Source organism: Choloepus didactylus, chromosome 2 (genome assembly GCF_015220235.1).
Source record: "Choloepus didactylus isolate mChoDid1 chromosome 2, mChoDid1.pri, whole genome shotgun sequence".
Lineage (NCBI taxonomy): Eukaryota > Metazoa > Chordata > Mammalia > Pilosa > Megalonychidae > Choloepus > Choloepus didactylus.
Genome location: NC_051308.1, coordinates 150,718,225 through 150,742,359, shown reverse-complemented (window position 1 = coordinate 150,742,359; position 24,135 = coordinate 150,718,225). Strand labels below are relative to the sequence as shown.

The window sequence follows — 24,135 nt, the reverse complement described above, 5'->3', positions numbered from 1 at the left end:
TCTTAAGCAAGGACTTTGCAGGCAGAGAAGATAAAGCTCCATGTCGTTAGCAAACACCATGTGCTGTTTCAAAATACATAAAACAAAAAATCTAGAAATGGACAGAGCCCAGGAAATGAACCCAGATCCTTTCTGCAAGACCCTTCCAAGCTGTGTTGATTTACTTCAGCTTGACTAGGAACCAAAACAGCTTGTGTTTTTGAAATGTTACAAAGAGACAATGCTATCATTTCAAGTGTTACTCTGAACTGAAAATACTGCTGTGGATCTTGGTGCAGTAGTTTTCTTCCAAAACCACAAACGCCCTCAATGAATTTGTGAAAGGCTAACTGAAGTTTCATTTCATATAACCTAGATCCACTTTCACATTCCAAAATATCCATGTTCCTATTGGGGCAATACAAGATTGCTTTTAAGTTAAAGATCCCTAAAAACATTCATCTAACTTGAGTTATGTGAATTTCATAAAATGGTTAACATTTTTAAAATTCAAAAAACTTTAAGGAAGTTTGAAAATATAAGAAAAATGTTTCAGCGGACAGACTGAAACAGCAATAAAAATCAATTTTTAAATAATTGTTAAGAGTAAAAGAAAAATGAAGCTTGTCCTCTATGAACTAACGAATCTGACAGTTACAATTATTTCTTGTCCAATAGCAATGAGAGAACTGAAAGAAAAACACATTTTCAAAATGAATTATCAAGAGTGGGGTTATAATTCAAAATGACCACACAGCAGAATCATCCAGGAAAAATATTAATTTCAGCAGTGTTAATACCTAACAGCTATCCTCTAAATGCTAACTGCCATATCTGTTAAAAACTTCATATGTAAAGTAAGAATCCTTCCACAGATTTAGGCTCCTAGGAAACTGGTCATCACTAAGGTACTAAAGAAGTCAGCAGTGATCACCTACTTAGTCCTCAAACAGACTTTTCTGAAGGCCCAGAATCTGCCCTCAGAAAAGCAAGCAGCCACTTGACTTTTACAAGATACATCCAAGTTTGCATGCAAAAGGGAACAATTCATTCCCTTTTGAGTCTCAAAAAGAATGGGATAATACTGCCCATCAAACAACCCAGTTTTTTCAATTCAATGCCTTAAGGCATCTTGGCCCCCTGCTATCAGATGACTGAATGAGGACAGTTAATTTGCCAAACTCTAAGACCAGGAATCCTAGGCCTATTAGGGAGTAGGGGGTTGATAAACGTTTGCTGAATAAGTAAACTAGATCAGAACATGGAAGACTACATTAGATCCTAAATAAATAAAATGCTACTCTGAAACATAAGTGTAATGCTGACATTTAGAAAGAAGGTACTAAATTTGAAAGTTATTTTAAAATGGGATCCCTGGACCTTAACTTGATGAATGAAATAAAGTTAAATCAATTCTAACCTGACTACACAAGAAACAAGAGAGGAAACTGGCCTACAAAATAGCAGACAAAGATTGAAAATCCTTTTTTATAGTTGGTTTCACTGTTTTTCCAAGCACGTTAACTCTTAAGTATTGTTTATATTTACAGGTATGAATGACAATAGACACATCCCACCCATACTAGACAAATATGATATTACTGAACTATTACTATACTAAAATATAAGCCTCTGAAGAATGCATAGTAATAGAATTGCGGTTACTTAGGAAACAATCCCTTATTGTCTTGCACTTGAAAGATGTTAATGAAAGATGATAAAGGCAGGATTGTGAGTGTGCCAATGTCCCTAAGACAAGGAAGGATCATTACAAAAGAATTCACAAAGGATTTCTCTGTACTGCCAGTTTTCCTAGATAACTTAAAATATTATCCAAACTACACAAAATAATTTGACATACATGCATAAAGGAAAACAAATTAAAGAAAAGAAAAAAAACTATATGTGTGTATTTAATATCTGTCCAGCCACCCTAGAGTTCTTGACATATATCTGACATCATAGGCCTTGTCCTCAAGGTCATTCATATTTGAGTCAGGTGAAATTAATCCAGTTCTCCACTGTAAACTCAGAAAGCAACAGTTATTTTGCTAGATAAAGTCACATTTTCCACTTCAAAAATGTATGTTTAATACCCTAAAAAGTAGTCATGTGCCTTATAGACATCAATAGTGTGTTAAGCTCCCCCTATTGGCTAATATTCAAAATAACAATGCATTCCCCAGGGGTTGCCTTTGAAGTGCTGGGGTTCAAAAGCAAGTTGGTGATTTTATATTTAAAAACATGAGCTGAATCAACAGTTGTTAGGCAAAGCTGCCATGTAAGGGTCAGATTCCATCAAAACAGGAAAAATTAAAGCTGACAAATGACAAAGACAAAATGAAGGGCAAAAAATATGCTGAAGCCTTGAAATACTAAACAATGCAGAATTAAAGCCAAAGGAGAGAACACCAAGAAACAGCAACATCCTTTAGCTGACACAATGGCATGAAATCAATTTCATTTTAATAGCCCTTAAGGGGGGTAAGAATTATTTCCCTGCCTCCTATGCCAGCCTCAAGCTGTTTCCTAAGGAGGAAGGCTGATCAACAATGTCAGAAGAATTAATAAAAGAAACTGAGAATGGAGTCATTAATTAATAAAAGTCAGAGTTCTAATTATAATTATTTGGAGCCAGTTTCAGAGGAGTTGTAATTTGGCACCCCTCTAAGTATACCACCTAAATTAATCACAGACCTCTTATCTGTATTTCAAGAAATAACCTGTTCAACTCAAAAGGGCTCTGGAGGATGGGAGAGGATGCGTGGACCGACTGCACACAAACCTAACTGCACTTGCTGCCCTGAGCTAGCTCTAAAGTCAGAACTAATGGAAAGTTCTGTACGATCTTGGGCAGATAACCTCTTGTGTCTTGTTTGCAAAATGGGGCTACTAATGGTGTTTTTACCATAGAGTGGGTGTAAGGATTAAGTGCCACTGTGTCCCTAAGGCATTTAACAGTCTCACACAGATTGGGCTCAATAAATGTTAGCTATTACTATTACCCAAAAGAAACAGCTGATTTCACGCTGCAGTAGCTGTCTGCAGCCTGAAATACCATTTTTTTTCAACACGTGTTTTTGCTACTTGTGTAGACTTTTCCTTTTCTCCTCCTACGGCTCTCACTTTTCTTCGAAGGGAGATGAAGCTCAGAAAACGCCTGGTTCCGCGTCTGAGGCTGGCACTCCTACCACCCACCCCCTACTCTCATCGCTCTTCTCCCACCACCACAGGGCTTGCGAGCGCTCGCGCAGCACTTAACTCCTTGCCAAGCGCCGTTCTGGCACGTTACATATATTAAATCATTAAATCCTCACGGCAACCTAATGAGTCCGATACTATCATTATCCCCATTTCACAACTAAGGAAATGGGGCGATTATTCCCTCACAGCGTTTTTTTAATGGATACCAAATCCATTAAATTCTACTGTGCCAAGATAATTCACGCATGATACGCCGGCTCCTTTACACTTTGTGATTCTGGGAAGCGGAGCAAATGCCCCAATAACAAGTCTGCAAGCACTGCAAGAATAAGTGTCTTCTAACAACAGCCCAATATTTCCAGGTTTGCTCTAACCAAATGAACATACTAAGATAACTCGAAAAAATTAAGCGAAGAAACGCAGCTAGTAAGTAAACGAGGGATGCATACTCCGCGGAGGCTCTGAACTGCACGCTCAGTGTACCCCGCAGAGCACCCGGAGGGCGCGGCCAAAGGCGAGCGCAACTTGCATCCGTGTGGAGTCCCAGAGCTGCAGCCTCTCCAACTGCAACTGAGTGCAAACCCACAACAAACCTCTCCCACCGAAGCTGTCACGCGCCCGGAGGGAAGTGGCCGGCGCGCCCCGCGGGGGTCAAAAGAAACCGCAGAAAGGAAAAGTGAAGGCGGGAGTGGAGGGGAGAATTCCTCCCCAGCCCAGCGCTTCACCAGAGCGTTGCCCACCCCGGGCGGCCGCTCCCTACGCACTACAGGCTACTGGGTCCTGGCCCCTCCGAGCGTAAACAACGCCGGACCAATGCTGCCCTTCCAAATCCGGGGTCTCAGTAGCCGAGGCTGATTCCCGCAGTGAAACAGGCATAGAAACCCGCGCGCAGCGCCGACGAGCACCGCGCAGCTTGCAGAGTCCGGGCGGGTGCTGGGCGGGCGGCGCGAGAAAGGATGTCCAGGCGTGGGGCTGCAGAGCAGCGGGGCCCGAGAGCGCAAGCAGCGACGGTGCCGCGCCGGCACGTACCTCAGAGGCAGTGTGTCAAGCGGAGATCCACCCGCGGCAAGTTGGAGAAAAGCAGAGGAAAGTTTCTCCGCCCAGCGCTCTGCAGCGGCGACCTCCGGCAGCTGCTGCGCGGCGGCGCAACTACGCCATCCGGACTCGCCGCGGGACTTTCACCTCCTGCAGGGAGACCCCGGGATCGCTCAGGGAAAGTGGTCCGGCACGAGAGTCTTCGATTTCCCTTCCTCACTCACTGGGAGGAGGAAAGCGCCACTCGGCGTCCTCAGAACCCTCGATTACCCCCATCGGGCCGACCCAGCGTACTCGCTCTCCCTCACACACACGCGGGCGGGGAACGGGCAAGAAGCCACAGCAATCAGCGCGCGGGGGGAAGGGCGCTCCTACTCGCGTCCTTGCCGGGGGCTCCGGGCAGCTGAGAAACTCCTCCTCCTGCCTCTTCTCTCCTCCCCCTTTTCCTCCCCGGCTGATGGATGAGCCCCAAGCGCTGCTCGAGCCTGCGTTTCCCTTCGGCTGAAGAGGTAGGGGCAGAAAGAACTCGGGGCGCGGCCGGGCTGCAGCGCGCCTGGGTTGGGGCGATGAAGAGCGCCTGGACTGGATCGCGGGCTATCGTATCTCGCTCCCTCAAACCGGTTCCTTCAAACTTCCCGCAGCTCTCTCGAGGAGTTAGGTCTTTATTTGGTTCCTAAATCTTGGTATAAAAATTCTAAAACCTCAAATAATCTGACCACGCCCTCTTGGCGGCTCTCCAGGGCAACCCCCCACGCACATATTCATTCTGTCCTTGTTTGCTTTTTCCAATCCCCAGTCCTACTTGTTATCCCAAGATATGCCCTGATGGTCAGCAGGGTCTTGCGTGACCCTCTCAAATAGCTGAAACTGCATTACCTAGCCCTTGCCCCTGCTTGCTAAATAAATAACACAAAGGAGTTAAGTCAGCATTACTTGATGTTACCCTGAGGTTGGTCCGGTGTGTAGGACAGTTTCGGCTGTGCAGCTTGCGGCATGCGTGTGCATGTGAACTGTAAGCTGCAAGAATTACAAATGCAGTAATCAGAACAAAACCATTTTGATATTCCCGTTTACATCCCGTTTTTTCTATTAAGAAATATACTTAAGTCACAGGACGCTGTCTTACTAATAGGCAGGTGAAATGCCCATGGCCTAGCTCTGCCTCCAGTCCCGTCCTAGCTGTGCTACCCTGGACAAAGGTTTAAGCTCTACCACTAGACTAGCTGTGTGACCTTGAACAAATGGCTCAAACTCTCCAAACCTCCTTTTTCTCCTCTGTGAAATGATGTGCTTGGCCTAGGAGACTTCTAAGATCTCGTCCACTTCTTAAGGGCTATCGTCCTGGGCCTTTAATATGTTGGAGAGTGGAATGAGAAGGCTTCTTAAATTATTTTTAGTATTAATATATGAAAAGTTATTCGATTTCCCTTGCTTTGAAAGCATAGGGAGTAACTCTCAGCCTCTTTCTCTTGTACCTGTTCATGGAGAATCCACCTATTTGGAAATCTGTTCTCAAAGGTCAAAACATCAGTGATCACCTGGATTACTGTAAAAACCTTCTCAATAAACCAGTCATTCCTTTCCAATATTTATTGAGCACCTCTCATGTGAGAGGCCTTCAGCTGGGCCTTGGGGATACCCAGAGGCTTATTCTCTGAAGGAACAAGCAGTCTGTATGGAGTTACCCTCAGCTCTTATATAGTCTCTCTAAGTTTAAGGCCTTTAGATTTCTCCTACATTCACATTACATAGTATTCATGCCTCAAGTTGTCAAGTTTTGGTTTCAAGTGCAGACATGAACACTTGAACTGGGTGTGAATATTTAATCCCACCTTTAAATGTATCAATCATGTTGGGGCTTCCTAAATAAAATGGCATGGTTAAAAAAAAAAAAAAAAGAAAGAGCGAGAGAGAAAAACCAAGTCCTAGATTCTTTGATTTAGGGCATCTTTACAAAGAGATGAAGTGACTATTCTCTTTAGAACCAGATTAACAGTAGCAACCATCAACATCTATTGAGTAATTAATAGATTAATTTATTCTAATTAGGCAGAATACAAACATTCTGTACCTATTAATACATTTACTTCTCACAACCCTATAAGGGAAGTGTTGTTATATACAAACTAAGGTTTATAACTTGCATGATAGTATAATAAGTGGGACAACCAGGATTGCAACCCCAGATCCACGTAGCTCAGAGCCCAAGTTCTCAACCACGAGGCCTGTAACCAAAAGTCTTACATATTGGTAATATTAAATGTTTTTGCATTAAAAAAAAACTCAGGGCTATTTAATTAGTTTCAGTAGATGATATAGAAAAACATTAGAAATTATCTCAGTATTTACAAAATTAATGATGTCTACAGAGCTGTTTTCTCTAAGTCTTTACACTACAACATGATGTTATTAGCACAAATGCAGTTACCTGAAGCATAGAGCAAGAAGTTTTTTAAAAAAATTAAAGTTTTGGTTCCCAAGCAGAGATCTAAAAAAGGGTTCACTTGCCTTTTGAGTAGCATTGTTAATTGGTCTCTTACATTGTAGGACTGAGATTGAATTACAGGATTTGTTACCCTACGATAACAAGATTCCTTTGGTCTAAGCTGGCATCTTGGTCATTTGTTCTGAATTTTTTGGATAGAACTGTAAGCAGGGGAGTGAAATTAAAATGCACTTTATCTCACTGGCATAAAAACATTTGACAGTAGAGAGTCTGAGTGATTTACTGGGCTTGCACCCAATAAATTTACTGGGGCTTGTGCTTCTCACAAGAAACCACCCCTCCTACAGGTGTGGACCCACAGGTATATGATGACTCATATTTAGTGGTATGTCTCCAGCTTCTGCTGATTAGCAGACAACTGAACAAATTTTAATAAACTATGTATGTCATTAATGCAGTATGTGGACTTACCCTGCTTCCTTACAAAAGCAAACACCTCAAATTTCTGAAAGGTCATGTCATCAGAAAACTCGTTTGCTTGGTTGTTGTTTTTTAACAAGTCTTTATATAATACTTTGCACAAGCACTGAACTTTATAAATTCTAACTAGTTTAATCCTTACAACAGCTCTATCGTTCTTATTTTAAAGATTAGAAAATGATGCACAGAAAGGTTAAGTAATTGGCCCAAGGTCACACAACCATGAAGTGGCAGAGCCAGAAAGCAACCCAGTCTGCTTAGCTCCAAAGCCTGTGCTCTGAACCTCCATTTGGGGCTGAAGGTAAAAGTGAACCCTCTTCCACTCCAAGAGAGTCTTCAATTTTTTTTTTTAAGCTTGATTCTTCAAATTTTCAAAGAATAAAAGCAAAGGTTTCTTTAGGAAAAATCTACACCACCACATAAAAACAGATTCCTTTCATCCTGTAAAGAAAGGAGAGGGACACTAACTTTAAGGTTTGTCTAATACAGCCAGCATCTTAGAGGCAATTGCATAACTACTTTCAAGAATGTGTGACAGAACATGATCCAAATGTTGTTCCAAAATCATTATGACAGGACACTGGTCTGTAAGCTACACAATGTGTGTCCCTGTTTTCTGCTCAGATTTACTACTTTATTTCTAAAATTTGCTTGTAAAGATTCCAAGTCATACCTTGGAATCTTATATACCGCCATAATCTAAAGCCACATTTTCTGTATCAATATCCAAGATTAGGATTTGATTTTCACTGATAAAATTCATATCCAGTAAATTCCCAATTAATGAGAAGAAAATATCAGATGAACGTGTATTAAAAGCAGTGCCCAAAACAGACACCATTGAGGCCTGGAGATTTGGAACTAAAAAATCCAAAGCAAATTCCTTTACAGAAACCCTGAGTTCCTGAAAACTTGCCTTTTCCTGTGCCCGTGCAGAGGCCTCCAAGGGAGGTTTTCACAATACACCTTCAATTTCCCGCCCAGCAGGGATCCTGATGAAGCAGAAACCTCACACCATTTCAAAGTGACAGCAAAACCCCCTGAGATCCCTGTGGTCTTAGCTCCTAGGAGTTGTTGGCCAAGCCTCAGTTCTCCATGCAGTAGGAGCCAGGATTCCAGAGGGAGGGCTTTGTCACCCACCCCCACCTCATAGCTGCCCTGCAGGTAAATAGCCCCCTCTTTTGTTTTTCTTTGTTTGTTTTGTTTTCTTTAATTTGATTTTGGCCTGGAAAAGGGAAATAAAAAATCACAAATTAAAACACATTGTTTTGTGCTCCGGGGGACCAAAAAAGAAGAGGGGCACCCAGGATGTATATTAATGTCTGCAAATGTTCCAAATCTCAGTCACAATTCAAGTGTACCAGAATCGTGGCTTTCTTCATTTTCTCAACTTAAACTGAAGTTCCACTGTGAGCTGCTTTGTCAATTGAGAGTTTTCCCCACCCTCTCTGTCCAGGGGTTGTGTCAAATTTTGGGAGGCTGCATAGAGCAGTGATGGTGAGGGGTACCATCCTATCCTCAGTGTCATCATCTTATTTATGCTTGATTGTTTCACAATGAGCATTGTGTTGGTTTGAATCTATTATGTACCCCGGAAAAACCTATGTTCTTTTAATCCATTCTTGTGGGGGCAGACCTCTTGTGGGTGGGACCTTTTGATTAGGTTGTTTCCATGGAGATGTGACCCCCATCCATTCAAGGTGGGTCTTAATCCCCTTGCTGGAGTCCTCTGTGAGAGGAAAAAAGACAGATCAAACTCGGAGAGTTCAGAGAAGCTAAGAGAGAAAGGAAACACCCCAGGAGAAGTAAGAAGGACCCACAGAAACTGAGCGAGCCATTTTGAAACCAGAACCCAGGAGAAAAAAAGCCAGCAGACATCACCGTGTGCCTTCCCAAGTGACAGAGGAACCCCGATGCCATCGGCCTCTTGATGCCTTAATTTGGACATTTTCATGGCCTTAGAACTGTAAATTTGCAACCTAGTAAATCCCCATTGAAAAAGTCAACCCATTTCTGATATATTGCATTCCAGCAGCTTTAGCAAATAAAATAAGTATGTATCATTTTTAACAAAAGTAATGAAGTGCTTATTCCTTTTTTTCCTTCTTTTTATACAGGTGTAATTAAAACAACCAAAGATCCTAGAATCATTGATTCTTTAATAGCAGATCCAAGAACTGATCATTTATCAGCTTGGTTTTAGTGATAACTGAAAAATAATACCGGTATAGAACAAAAAGGATTATGTAAGTATACATTACTGTTTATTTTGAGTTGCATCTCTAGGGTATCTTTCATCCAAATAGTTCCCTCAATTGTTTAATCCTTTCCTTCCTATTGCTCTTGATATGCAGTGAATACCCTACAGAAAGCAAACTGATTGACTTCATTTTAATAAGTACAAGAAACCCAGAAATTCTACTTCTCTAACACCCAAATTATTTTATCATTATTGCTATTTTATTGACCCTCTGTTGTTGTTGGTAACCTTTATTGAGCACTTACTCCTTGCCAGGCCCTGTTGTAGGTTTGGCTTTATACTATTTATTTCCTAACATATTTTGGAAATAGGTATTTCCAGTATTTGTTATAAAATTACCTGCTATGCCATTTCTATAAGTCACTCTTTGTTCTTGTAACTTGAAATCTACAGAGAAAGAGAGTTTCTCAGCTGGGTCCTGCAGACATATACTTCAGGGTCCAGCTGAGTTGAATAAGAATTTTTTTCATTTTGTGTTTTCATTTCAATGATAATCTTAAAAGCCGTATTTTACCCTCTTTTTCTTTTCTTCAGGGATAATTAAAAGCCAACGGTCTATCCCATAATAAAAGACTTTAGTTTTTTAAGTCAGTATTTTTCAAAGTGGGAAACATATTCCCAAAGGTCCCTAAAGAATTTCCCTCTTTAAAGGGGGTCCACATATTGTTAACATTTGAGAAGCATGCTATAGCATTTTTAATTAGAATTCCCTTTAAAGTTTCCCCAGTTTACTTATACAATTCATGCTGCTTTTTGGAGAATGTTAGCTTCTTCTATGCACCAAAACCCAAAAAATATTTGCTGAAAATTGCTAAGCCATATTAAGAGGTGAAAGATACACATGGGGATGACAGGACATATAATAAAAAGATAACTAAGTGTTCTGATTTGCTAATGTTGCTGTTAGTCAAAACACCAGAAATGGATTGGCTTTTATAAAGGGGGTTTATTTGGTTACAAAGTTACAGTCTCAAGGCCATAAAGTATCCAAGGTAAAACGTCAACAAAGGGGTACCTTCACTGAAGGATGGCCATTGGCATCCAGAAAACCTGTTAGCTTGGAAGGCACGTGGCTGGCATCCGCTTGCTCCTAGTTGCATTTCAAACTGGCTTTCTCCAAAATGTTGCTCTTTGGGCATTTGTCCTCTCTTTGCTTCTCCAGAGCAAAAGTCTGCTTTCAAAGGCTATCTCCAAAATGTCTCTGTAAGTTGCAGTTCTGTCTCTCAGCTCCTGTGTGTTCTTTAAAGTGTCCCTTTTGGCTGTAGCAAGCTCACTCCTTTTGTCTGAGCTCTTATAGGACTCCAGTGAACTAATCAAGGCCCACGCTGAATGGGCGGGGCCACAACTCCATGGACATTATCTAATCAGAGTTATCACCTACAGTTGATTGGGTCACATCTCCATGGAAACAATCAAAGAATTACAATCTAATCAACACTAATAGGTCTGCCCACACAAGATTGCATCAAAGATAATGGTGTTTGGGGGGACATAATACATTCAAACTGGCACACTAAGAACAGCAAAAGTATTATACGTAAACTATTGAATGAGACTAAAACTGCTAGAGGAATTGAGATGAGGGTTCTAGCTCCTTGGTCTGGGATGATCAAAGCAAGGTTAGAATAAAGCTGAAGATACAGTGGACACAAAGAATGCAAAGAACATTCTGAACAATGGCAAAGGGATGTGTTACGGTTCTAAACATCAGTGCCTAACAAACTGGTCCTGAGAAGGAGGCTACAATTAGAATAGACTATTCACTTCCCCCTAGGAGGCCATGAGGACCTTGCATTCCTATTTACATCAGCCTCCATGAAAAATCCAAGCCACCCAAGTCATCCCTCCTCATGGTCTTAAATCATCATATGGTTCTGCACATCCCTAACTTAATTCAACCTTCAACCTCCTCTATGACCTTCCAAACCCCTGCCATTTGCCCTCTGGAATTAATAGCAAAGCAACATTAGAATCCCTTGTTATCTTCCATTTTTTGGAAGACCCTGACGACTTAGTTCCTTGACCGCCTTACCTCCCAACCTATTCTTTTACCTTACTTTAACCACCTCGTACCATGCACAGGTCATTTTCATTAGTAATAACTGCTGCACCTCTCAGACTTGAACTTCAGGCATTCCTTTCTGACCTCGAACCTCTATCTTTCCAACTCTTTGCCTCTAGTATGCTGGTTCCAACAATGCTTTGATCCTACTATTGACCCTACCACTTTTTCATCTTCTACAATGATGACTGGCCTCACTTTAAATTTATAAATGGGCCCATAGTACTGCTCAGTTATCCTACTGTATTTTCCTCATCAGCTCACTCTCCTACTCTCCAAGAGGTTTATTTTGCTTCTCTTCTCTCCTCAAATTTCCAATACCTTCTCCCCCTTCCTCAAACTCAGCTGGTGACTTTGCTTCTGATTTTACTGAGAATATGGATGATCTCAGAAGAAAATATCCTCATCTTCTCATCACCAAATCTATCAATTTATCTGCATCTGTTCTCCCCTGCTCTGTTTTCTCTCCTCTTACCCTGGATGAATTTGCCCTGTTCTTTCCATATGTGCACTGGATCCCATTCCTTCAAATACTCCAGGACTTTCATCCTATACTTGACCTCACACACCTTTATACCCCCCATTTCTTCACTCCTTTTGTAGTATAACTCCTACATTTGTTTTCTGTTCTTGTTCACCTACCATTTTGTCCACACCTGTTAAGCTCACCTTTTGGCCAAACCCAATGACCAATTCTCAGTTTTCATCTTACTCAACCCCTCAATAACTTATGACCCAGGATATCACTCCAAACTCCTTGAGGCATTTTATTTGGCTGCAGGGGTACCCCATACTAGTGGTTTCCCTCTTACCTCACTGACAGTTCTTTCTAAGTCACCCTCCAAGGCTGACCCTTGTTTCCAGGCTCTAAATGTCCACTTGTTGTATTGCCTGGTCTTTGGCCTTCTTCTATTCTCTATTGAGACTCTCTCTTAAGATGCTGCGATCAAGAAACGTCTCTTTAAATGTAGCTACACAATGATAATTCTTACATTTTTATATCCAGCCTGGACATCTTCCCTGAACCACAAACTCATAAATATTTTATTGTCTTTTCAACATCTCTACTTGATTTATTCAATAGGAAAATCAAAGGTAACATGTCTAAACCAGAACCATTGATTCCCACATTAACATCCCTTCTCTCTAGTCTTACTCATCTCAAGAACTATTCCTACCAATCACCCAGTGGCTCAAGTCAAAACATATGGGTCATCATTGACTCCTCTCTATCTCTCACACCTCATAACCAGTCCTGTTTGCTCTACCTTCAGATAATCACTTCTCACCATTTCCATTGCTGCTACCACCACAGTCCAAAACACCATCATCTCTAACCTGTTTAATTTTTAAATCTACACAATTATGATAGCTCTGGTCTTCCTGCTTCCAGTATTACTTCCCACCTACCCCCAGCACACAACACACACACATGCACACTCTCATATACACACATGCAGGTATTTATCCAGCACCTTCTATGTGCCAGTCACATTGTTGAATAAAATCTGGCTCTTCCTTAGAGCAGGCTTAAGATCCACTTTATACTACAAGTGTCACAAGGGAGGATCCATGGCTAGCTTGACAAGCAACGTATTTCCAACTCCTAGCAGAATGTCTGCATCTAACAGGTGCCCAGTAAACTTTGGCAAGTTAATGGATGGCTTCATTCCAGAGATGCATGACCAGAGTTGAGAGGTTGAGATGAATAATGAAGTTTTGCAAAAACCATTGAAAGAGATACACCTCTAGTGGCTCAACAAGAGACTGACTCAAGGACTCAGTGTCATATGGGCCAGGACTTAGGAGGCAGCAGGATACTTCTGACTTGGAGGAATCAGGACCAATTTGTTCAGACGGAAGCAAGTACGTGGTTTAAACAGTATGAATGAAGCTTGACCTGGAAGCCAGAGGTTCTAGCATGAGGAAGGGGCTTCCTGACCATGGCCTGAACTGGTCTTATAGAGAGATGGATCAAGCCCTCAGGCTGAAGCAAAAAAAGCCTGCTAGCTAAAGTTAGGTGAAAGGAAAGAAAGGATCAGGTGCCATAAAGAGTGGAAACAATGTGTAATGCCTTGGCATATCACTCTTATTTTGGTCTTATAATACTAGACTGATAGAGATAACAAAAATTAGCCCCCACATCCACACTGCTATTACCGTTGCTGGAACATGCGAGGCTGTCTTGAAATACTAAAGCACTGATACTGGAGGAGAGTGGAACAGGTCTTAAAGGGTCTTTGGCTACACCTGAAGTGTGAGAGTGAGGAAGGAAGTTTTCATTAACTTAAACAGTTCCCTCCCTTCCCACTCACCTTTTCCCTTTGAGAAAGGATAGCATATTTCCTATCCTACACAGTCCTGATAACACTCCTTGATGTTTTCTCTGTAGAATGTTAAAACACCTTCAATTCTATTTTAAAAATCAAGCCAAACAATCGTTCAGGACCTCTGAGGGGGAAAAAGTAATAAAAAGCTTCACAGAGTTTCATGCATTCTCTATGGCTTTTGTTCTTTACTCTTTAATTTTTTCTTCTCTTTTCTCTTCACCAAATTCTCTCCTGCTTTTCCTTAAATATGATTTTATTAAATTTACATGAAAAATCAGAGTATATGCATATGTAGAGTTCATACACATTTGTAAAAATGAGCATACAAATTAGAAATTTAATAGTTTGTTTTCTTCCCCCCTCACATGAATTATTTTCCAGTCTTTAAGTGTACCAAATAATTTCAAAACGTCACTGGATATTCTTTCAACTTTTTTCAAGCTCTGACATTTTTCAAAATACAAAGTTTGAGTGGAAGAAAACTTCCCTGGGAATGCTCAATTCTAGCTTTGCATTTGACCTGGGATAGTCTCAGATTTCACTCTATGGGATATAATCCCTTTCAACCATTTTTTTTTCCTCCAGGAAGCTTACTGGTATGTACCTTAAAAAAAAAAAAAAAAAAAAAAAAAGGCTGAGGCTCCCAAACTGGTTCTTCAGAGAGTTGACTTTTCTTAAATAACTACAAGTTTAACTTAGCTGGAATTTTGAGTATCACTTGAGTACACTTGTACACTTGCCTATTTGTATTTCTCTTTCCTATATTTTTCACTAACTGGTATTTCAGCTTATGAACCTTTCTTTGGAGGATATAAATGGTCCTTTCAATAGAATTCTGCAGTTCTGCTGCTTTTGAAGGTATTATACTGTCAAACTGTAACTTGTTGGAGTATGGTGTAGTACTTGAATATTTATATAGGAGACATGCAACATCACCATATATTAGAGAATGCCAGATTTGCCTGGGAGAGAAGTATATTAGTTGGAGGGGGTAATAAGTCTGGGAAAAAGGCTTTGTTGTCTTTTGGAAAACCTCATGTAGAAACACTCACTAGAAAGGCAGCATGCCCCAAGGGCTTTGATGTGGCACAATTCTGGTTACAGCCTACTTTCCTTATCTTTATTGGTTCATTAAGCTCAACCTCATAATTATATGATTGTGATGAGATTAACTGGATGGACAATTTGAAAGTCCTGAAGGTCAACCTAGGGACTCTCTGTCCAGTAATACTTTTACTGTTATTTTTAGGTTGGCTTGATGAGAATGTGCTGTGCAGCTATGCAGAGGATTATCATGCATGTTTTATTCCAAGACTCATTTATTACTACTGTGCATTGACATGTGTACAACTTACCAAACCCAGGTCCAAAGTAGAAGACTGCTCTCCAAAAGAAAGAACAGATTTCGTTAATACGAAATCTTCAAAGTACAGAGAAACACAAAGTAACACCCATATGTCAACACCCAGAATTGACTTGTTGACACGTTTTGTCTTTTTATGTAAGAAATAAAACATATAAACTTGAAGTTCTCTTAACCTCTCCACCCCAATCCAGACCAATTCCCCTCCTAGTCTCTTCAGACATTCATGAATTAGCATATGCTTAAAAGTATAGGAAAACATGCTGGCAGGATACATGTTAAATTCATGAGAAAAAAAAAAAAATATATATATATATATATAATATGGGTGTATATGTAAAATGTTACATAAGTAGCACATAATCTACAATGTTATATATCTGGACTTAGTTCATTTCTCTTGGCTGCTAAATAATATTTATTTATTATATTAATAAATATATTAATTTTTTATATATTTATAAATAATTATAAATTTTTAAATATTTATATATTTAAACCACATTTCATTTACCTAGTCCCTTAAATATGGTCATCTGAATTGTTTCTGGTTTCTACTATTACAATGTTTCGGTGAACAAGAGATCAATGTACCTGTCTCCCAGTTCACAAGTGCAATAATTTCTCTAGTGAGGATATATAACTAGAAGTGGAATTGCTGGGTTGAAGTGTATAAAAATTTTACAGAAACGTAAACCCCAACCAAGATGGCAGAGTGAAATGCTCCAGGGCTTCTCCCACCCACAGAAGCTTTTTGTCAAGCAAGAACTGGCAGAAACAACTTTCTAAAGCTCTGGAAAACAGCTAATGGTTTGCAATAATAGGACAAGCTCCAAAGTAGAAAAAGGGCTATTTACAATGGTAGGAAGACCTTGTGGCACTCTTGCTAGTTCCTCCTTAATCCCCTGAGAGGCTCAGCATGGAGCCAATCTATGTTTCCAGTGTAGTCCCTGATCCTGGTTCTAGAGAGAGAAGGGTGACTTTTGTGCACATACTAGGGTGCAAGTATGTCTGTGCCAGTATATCTAGTGGCAGCCTGAAAGACTGAAAGAGGATGTATGTCACAGGCCTGCCATCCCAGAACTTGCCCTGTATGTAGAAGGCAGCTCACAGAGTTCTTTTTCAGAACACTGCAGGAGAACAGTCAAATTGAAGCTGCTGGAGGAAAGGAATGCCAGCTGAGGGACAAACAGAGAAGCCTTCAGGACTATGAGAATACACTGTTTCCTAGGAGAATGAAGATACTCCAGTGTAAACAGGAGAAATCCTAGAGACATGTGCACAAGCCCAGGGCAAGACACACGCACAGAAAAGACCTGGGTGGACCCTATGCTGTCACCCCAGGCTATTCCCTAAACTCATTATTAGGACAGCTAAGCTCTGAAGGAGAGCACTTACACAGGCCAATCTTCAAAATCTAGGAAAGGTGTTTTCTTTTTTTTCCTCTTCTTTTATTGGCTCCTAGCAGTCAAGGAAATCTCTTTCATAACACTAGCTGGATACAAGCTTAAGGAACAGACACCTTAGAATCTATATTCCAGAGATAACACATTAAGATATCAAAATGTCCAGGTTACAACAAAAGATCACAAAATATACAAATAGACAGAAATCTGTAGCCTATGCAAAGGAGAAGATTAAAGCATAAGAACCAATGACAAGGAGAACCAGACCTGGGACATACCAAACAAAGACTTTCTGGAATTCTATACCCTGCAAAATTGTTTTTCAAAAATGAGGGAGAGGTTAAGACATTCCCTGATAAACAAATGCCAAAGGAGTTCATCACCATTGGATCAGCCCTAAAAGAAATGCTAAAGGGGATTCTTCAAGTTGAAAGGAAAGGACACTAAACAAATAGATCAAAGCTACATGGAGAGATAAAGATCTCCAAAAAAGTTGATGGCACAGATAAATATAAATGCCAGGACTGTTGTAGTTTTGGTTTGTAACTGCACATTTTACTTCTTATAGGATCTCAAAGGCAAATGAATAAAATATAATGAAAAATCAACGATTTGGGAATCATAATAAATAAATATGTAATTTGTGACTATATAAAGGTTGGGAATGGAGGGATAAAGGAACATAGTTTGTATATATTATCAAAGTTAAGTTGATATCAAACCAAACGAGATTTTTGTAGATTTAGGTTATATTTAAGCCTCACGGTAACCAAAAAGAAAATATCGGAAAAATATACAACAGAAGGAAAACAGAGGAATGGATATTGTCATGATTCTACTTATATGAAATAGCTACAATATGCAAACTCTAGAGGCAAAAAGTAGAGTACAGGTTACCAGGGGTGTAGATCAAAAGGAATGGGGAGTTAATGCATAATGGGTGTAGGGTTTCTGTTTTGGGGTGATGGGAAAGTTCTGGTAACAGATAGTGGCAACGGTAATGAAACATTGTGAAGGTAATTAATCCCACCGAATAGAATGCTTGGGAGTGGTTGAGATGGGAACATTCATTTTGCATGTATGTTTTCACAATCAAAAGAAAAAGAGCAACTAAAGAGACGATGATAATTAAATGCAATATGTGATCCTGGACAGACTCTAGTAATGGAGGAGAAAAGTCTCAAAGGACTTTATTGAGACTAATGAAAAAATTGGAATATAAACTGTAAGCCTTTCATCAATGTTAAATTTCTTGAACATGGTAACTGTACTTAAGGTGGTTACATAAGTTAATATTCTTTAGGAAATGTACATGGAAATATTATGTGTTCAAGGAGCATGTTGTATACAATCTATTCTCAAATGGTCAGAAAATAGCTGACTAGTAAGAGAGAGGGAAAGAGAGAGAGACAGAGGGAGACGATTGATATAGGTAGATAGATGATAGAATGCGTGGTAGTCTGGAGGCTGTATATACCCCTGAAAAGGCCATGTTCTTTTAATCCATTCCTGTGGTTGTAGACCCATTGTGGGTGGGATCTTTGATTAGGTTATTTCAGTTGAGGCCTGCTGTATGCAGAGTGGGTCTTAATCCTTTTACTGGAGTCCTTTGTAAGAGGAAAAAGGACACACAAAAAAGAGATGAAATTCAGAGAAACACACAGAAAAAGACACAGAAGCTGAGAAAGGAAGCCACAGATGGAGAAGCCAGAAGTGACAAGCAATGAACCCTGGGAGAGAAAGATCAACAGACGTCACCATGTGCCTGGCCATGTGACAGAGGAGTCCAGATTGCCAGCAGCCTTTCTTCAGGAACAAAGTATTATCCTTTTGATGCCTTAACTGGGACATTTTCATAGCCTAAGAACTGTAAATTGTAAGTTAATAAATCTCCATTGTAAAAGCCAACCCATTTCTGGTACATTGCATTCCAGCAGCTTTAGCAAACCCAAATAGAATGATACAGCAAATGTGGCAAAGTGTTAAAACTGAAGGATCTGGGTATATGGGGGAGGTGTATATTGGAGTTCTTTTTATGGTTTTTGTATTATTTTTGCAACTGTCCTATAAGCTTAAATTATTTCAAAATAAAATATTTAATGCTAAAAATATAAGCATCAAAATTTTTAGCTATTTTGCATACTTGTGTATAAGTAATATATTGGCTTACACTTCAACCTATATTATATTGAACCACCCAAAATTGCTGAAATTTTTGGTCCAAAATGGTCAAATATTAAACAATTAAAAATAATTTGGAGTGCAAAAAATTCTTTTACAGGAGTTGTCAATTTGCTCCCCATGGGGTTGTATTAATTTAGATTCCTCTAGGATGGCTCTTTCCAGCCTACTTTTCCACAACCTCACCAACACTTGATACTGTCAGACTTCCCAACTTTTTAAGTCTAAAGAGTGACTTGCTTTTCTCTGACTCCTAGTAAAGTTGAACTCAGTTTCACAGGTTTGTTAACCATTTAGTCATTCCTCCTCTGTGTTCATTTCCTAGGTAGAGCAAATCTTAAAAGAACTTTAAAAAGCAATTTCTCAAAAAGAAATAGTACTTAGAAGTTTGTAATATAGGTAGTTAGTGTTTAAGTTGGTATCTTAGGTTTTCATGTTTGTTTTTTTTTTCACTTTGTGCATCATGGAGAATAAGCCATTTCAGTATTCTTAATGCAAATAAAAATATACCCCTTAGATGATAGTAAAACAAATACCCTCAGTGCCCAACCCAATGTTTGACAAATAGTAGGTGCTCAATAAATACTTACTGGATGAATAAATAAAAGAAGTAGGGCAAGAGATAATATCAGAAAGAGGATTTCAGGAACAGCATTCTGCTAAAGAAAAAAAGGAGTTTAAAAATACACAGTCAGTGCTTCTTTCTACTAATCACATTATCTCTTATAGTGACCTAGATTGATATTCCACTTTTCAGGATCAGAATCAAACTCTTCTAATACTAATGTGTTCACCCAGGTAAATTTTCCCAGGGACTGGCCTTCAGAAGTCTACACCTAAGAGTCCCTGCCCTCCCGATTTTGTCCTGGCTTTGACTACAAATAAACAAGAAAATTAATTGAGTGTAGTTGTGGCAACCTGAGTTTTCAACTGAAAAGCAACACATACAAAGGTCTTTAAGATATCAAGAAACTATTTTGACTGTTTTCTTGCTCAGTTGATTTGAATTTTCTTGTAGATTGTTGTTGTGTTTTGTTTGTTTAAAGATCCTGAAAGATAGTCCTAGAGCACCCTCTCCATTCATATTATGTTTAATTATTTAAATTTAATTTGTCTGCTGCTAGAAGTTCCATTTCTAAGCTAACAAATTATAATAATTTTAATAACATTTAAAATCTCTATTACGAGAATTCAAAACATGTAAACTGTATTTTCCTAATGGACTAGCTAGTTTTTTCCTTATAAAACAAAACAGGAAAGTATAGCCTATAAGAAATTTGACACCTTTACCATTTTCACCTTATAATATGTGTCATTGTCTCACTTCTTTCTGGCAGTACCAACGGCAGCACTGACACACTTATACAATTCACAAGGTGTTCCAACACTACTGCTCTCTGTTTGAAAATATTGGGGTTTACAGCAAAACTAAATCATCACATAGCTCAAAATAACAAATATATCCTAAGTATCAAGATAATAAACACTAAAACTGTCTCTCTTTGGATATTTCCCCAGTGGTGCTCAAGGTGAAAGAGATAGTCTTCCTGTTAAACTCAGGAGAAATGGAAGGACGTTACGGTCTTACAAAAGGACCCAACAAAAATATCACTTTTCTGATAGAGGGCAGCATTTCTCAAACTGCTATGCCAAGGACTGGTTCTTTCATCAAATGGGATTAGGGAAAAATATATGAATATATAAATATAAATATTCATTAATACAGTATCATTAATGTCAACATATTAAACATTAACTGTTAGCAATAAATATTAACATTTAATATTGGCATTGCAACATTAATATTAACATTAACATAGTAAAGCCTTTGAGATGTTCTGCAGTAAAGAATCCCATTTAAGTATTTTAACCCTGAATTTTCCAAACTTTTTGATCCCAACCCCTTTTTTAAAATGTAGTATCCATGCAACTAATGTTCTACAGAACACAGTTTGGGAAAGTCTGATATAGGCTAACAAACACAATTTATTATTTGATTTAAACAATCCGTTTCATCAAATATTTCCTTGACTGGCAATGACACCTACTAAACTGATGTTCCAGAGTGCTGCCACTGGCTCACATGTTCCAGAAAAAGTTCTGGAGCAAAATTCAGGCCCTTCCTTCCCTCATGTCTCTCCTTTTTTCCTTTCTTCCTTAGAAACTGATAAGAAACTTTCTGACTTAAGACCTCACCCCCACCTTGAGTTAATCAGTGGGTTTGGGGACCAGCATATATCTCTGTCCCTTGTAATCTGCGTCAAATATCTGAGTCCTAGTGTGAAGCCTTAAAAGATAATAAAGGAATTGTATGCTTGGGAGTGGTTGAATGGGAAATTTTATGTTTTATGTGTTTCCACAATTTTAAAAACAAACAAAAAGAGAGTAAAGAGACAATGGCAATTAAATGCAATACATGATCCTGGACTGGATCTAATAATGGAGGAGAAAAGGCCTAAAAGGACATTATTTGGGACATATGAAAAAATTGAACTATAGAGTGTAATCTTGATATCAATGTTAAATTTCTTGAACTTGATAACTATACTTAAGGTGGTTATATAATTGAATATCCTTAGTCTTAGCAAATATACATGGCAGTATTAAAGTATTCAAGGAGCATAATGAAATGCTCCTGCTTTGAAATGTTTAGACAATAGATAAATAAATAGATGAACAGACAGAGACAAATTAGATAGATGCGGACAGATGAAGGAAGGAAGGAAGGAAGGAAGGAATGAAGGAAGGGAGAATAAAAAAGAAGGGGAAGGAGGGAGAGAGAAAAGGAAGGAAGGGAGGGAGGGAGGCAAAACAGCAAATTTGGCAAAATGTTAAAAGTTGATAGATCTGGGTATCTGGGTGGGGAGTATGTTGGAATTCTCTGTGTGGGTTTTGTATTATTTTTGCAACTGTCCTATGAGTTTGAAATTATTTCAAAATAAAGTTGTTTTTTTTAAAAAAAAAACAAAAACCCACAACCTCTAGTCCTCAGCAGCCGGAGGAACAGGGTTCTGAACAAGGTTTGACCAGTCAAAAACAGTCCTTATCCACTCAGGAAGCTGCTGTTACCATTCTTTCTGGAGTAGGAAATTTTATGGTCATAGGCAGCTGCAGTTGTGATTCTTTCAGCATCCAATGGCTATGGAAACAGCAGCAGCCGCAGCACAAACAGCTAAACTACATTCTCATTAGCACACAGGCAGCCACTCAAAAAGTAAAATGAAAAATAGGCATACCACCCACTCCAAAATTCTGAGTTTTGCCTAATTCATTTTTTCTGTCTTTTTTAAAAACACAAGAGCGATGAATCTGTGGAATTCTGCATTTTTACTTCGTTTTGGTGTTGTTTGGCTTAAATGTATCAGTATTTTACATTGCTGAATGTACAAATTTCACACAGAAGCACAACCCTAAAATTTAAAAATAAAAACAGGGAAATGGTTTCATGAATTGGGGTTGGTTTGGTTAAGTCATTGCTTTTAAAAATTGGTTTCACCGTACTGTATATATACAGAAGCAACCTAAGAAATACCAGAAACACCTTTCAGAAGAATATAGTTTGAAATTGATTTGGTATAAAAGGTTTGTGCACAGTGTAACAAATACAATTTTTATAAATCTGAAAAAAAAAGTTGACAAAAAAAAAGATAGAGCATTCTGAATCATCCCCTGAAATTAAATTGTATTCATATAGAGTTCTTATTAGGTATATTTTTATTGGTTCAAATTTTCTAAAATATATGTATTTAACAGTTCTTCACTAATCCAAATATTTAAACACCTGGAGCACATACAAATGTGCTCCAGAAAAATAAGTCATTTTTCAATACAGAAGGAAAGTACAGTAAGAACCAATTTCTGCAAATGTGCAATTGAAGGAAACCACATCCAAATATCAGAGTGAAACAAGGCAATCTCTTTGTAATTGCTTGATCAATTATGTGATTAAAATGACAAGGATTTAGATCCATGTTTTCTCAGATATTTGTTTAAATAATATCATTGTACATTTGAATATTATAAACATGATAGTATACTGCATGTAACTTGTCTAAAGATACTAAGCTGACTTTTTTCAACTGTTCTTGAAATTTTATAGAAAAAAAACATTAGAATGCATGCTGTATGTTCAAGGATGTTCAAGGGACTTCTAGGAGGTTTTCCCACCAATATTAGTACGGTCTATTAACTTATAATATCTTATGTGCTTTAAAAATTACAAAGTGCTAGCATGCACATTATTTGATGTAATGTTCCCCATGGCATTTTGAGTTAAATACTGTTATTGAAAAACTGGAGGTTCAAATAATTTGCACAAAGACATATATTTAATAAGCAGTTAGCTGGAACTCAAAGTTAAGTGCTCTCTATCCAAATCCTTACCTTTTTTCACTCCTCTATTAGAGAACATAATCCTACTTGAATTATTTTAGCATTGAAAATATCTTTTCCACATCTTTTTAGGGTCTCTAAATACATAGAATACAGTTTTTAAATAAGGGCAAAATAATTACGTTCTGGACTTGGTCCCTGTGTGAAAAGTTAAAACAACATGCAGTCATCAAAAACCTCCCAACAAAGACAAGCACAGGATCAGATGGCTTCACCAATCATTCCAAGAAGAATTAATACCAATCCTGCTCAAACTCTCAAAAAATTGAAGAGGAGGTGTGATGGTTAAGTTCATTTGTCACTTGGCCGGGTGAGGTACCCAGCTGTCTGGTCAAGCAAGCACTGGCCTAACCATTGCTGCAAGGATGTTTGTGGCTGGTTAATAAACCAACAGGCTGGTTTATTATATCATCAGTCAATTAGATGCAGCTGTGACTGATGACTCAACGAAGGGCGTGTCTTCCACAATGAGAGAATGCAGTTGGCTGGATTTAATCCAATCAATCAGTTGAAGACTATTAAGTGAGACACACAGAGGACCTTCACTTCTTCTGGCTGACCAGCAAAGTGTTTTCTGAGGAGTTCGTTGAAGTTACCACTTCACTTCCTGAGGAGTTCATTGAACATCTTCATTGGAGTTGCCAGTTTGCTGACTGCCCTATGGAATTTGGACTCGTGCATACCCACAGTTGCGTGAGTCACTTTTATAAATCTTATATTCATAGATATCCTCATTGATTCTGTTTCCCTAGAGAACCCTAACTAATACAGGAGGGAACACTACCTAACTCATTCTATGATGCCAACATCACCCTAATACCAAAAAATATTTTGGTAAATATAAATATCATTTATCTTTATATTTATTTGGATAGAGATAAAGATACCGCAAGAAAATAAAATTCCCGACCAATTTCTCTAAGAAATATAGGTGCGAAAATCCTCAACAAAATACTTGCAAATGAAATCCAACAGCACAAAAGAATTTACACCATGA

The 24,135-nt window shown here is 38.8% G+C and overlaps 1 protein-coding gene across 1 annotated transcript in view; it reads right to left on the bottom strand.

Moving 5' to 3' along the window:
• Positions 1–4,581, bottom strand: part of TGFBR3 (transforming growth factor beta receptor 3) — a 189,756-nt gene extending 185,175 nt beyond the window's left edge. Inside the window, exon 1 of the mRNA XM_037826657.1 lies at positions 4,213–4,581. The gene's annotated coding sequence lies outside the window, so the exon portion shown is untranslated. The remainder of the gene's footprint in view (positions 1–4,212) is intronic.
• Positions 4,582–24,135: the final 19,554 nt, after the last annotated feature.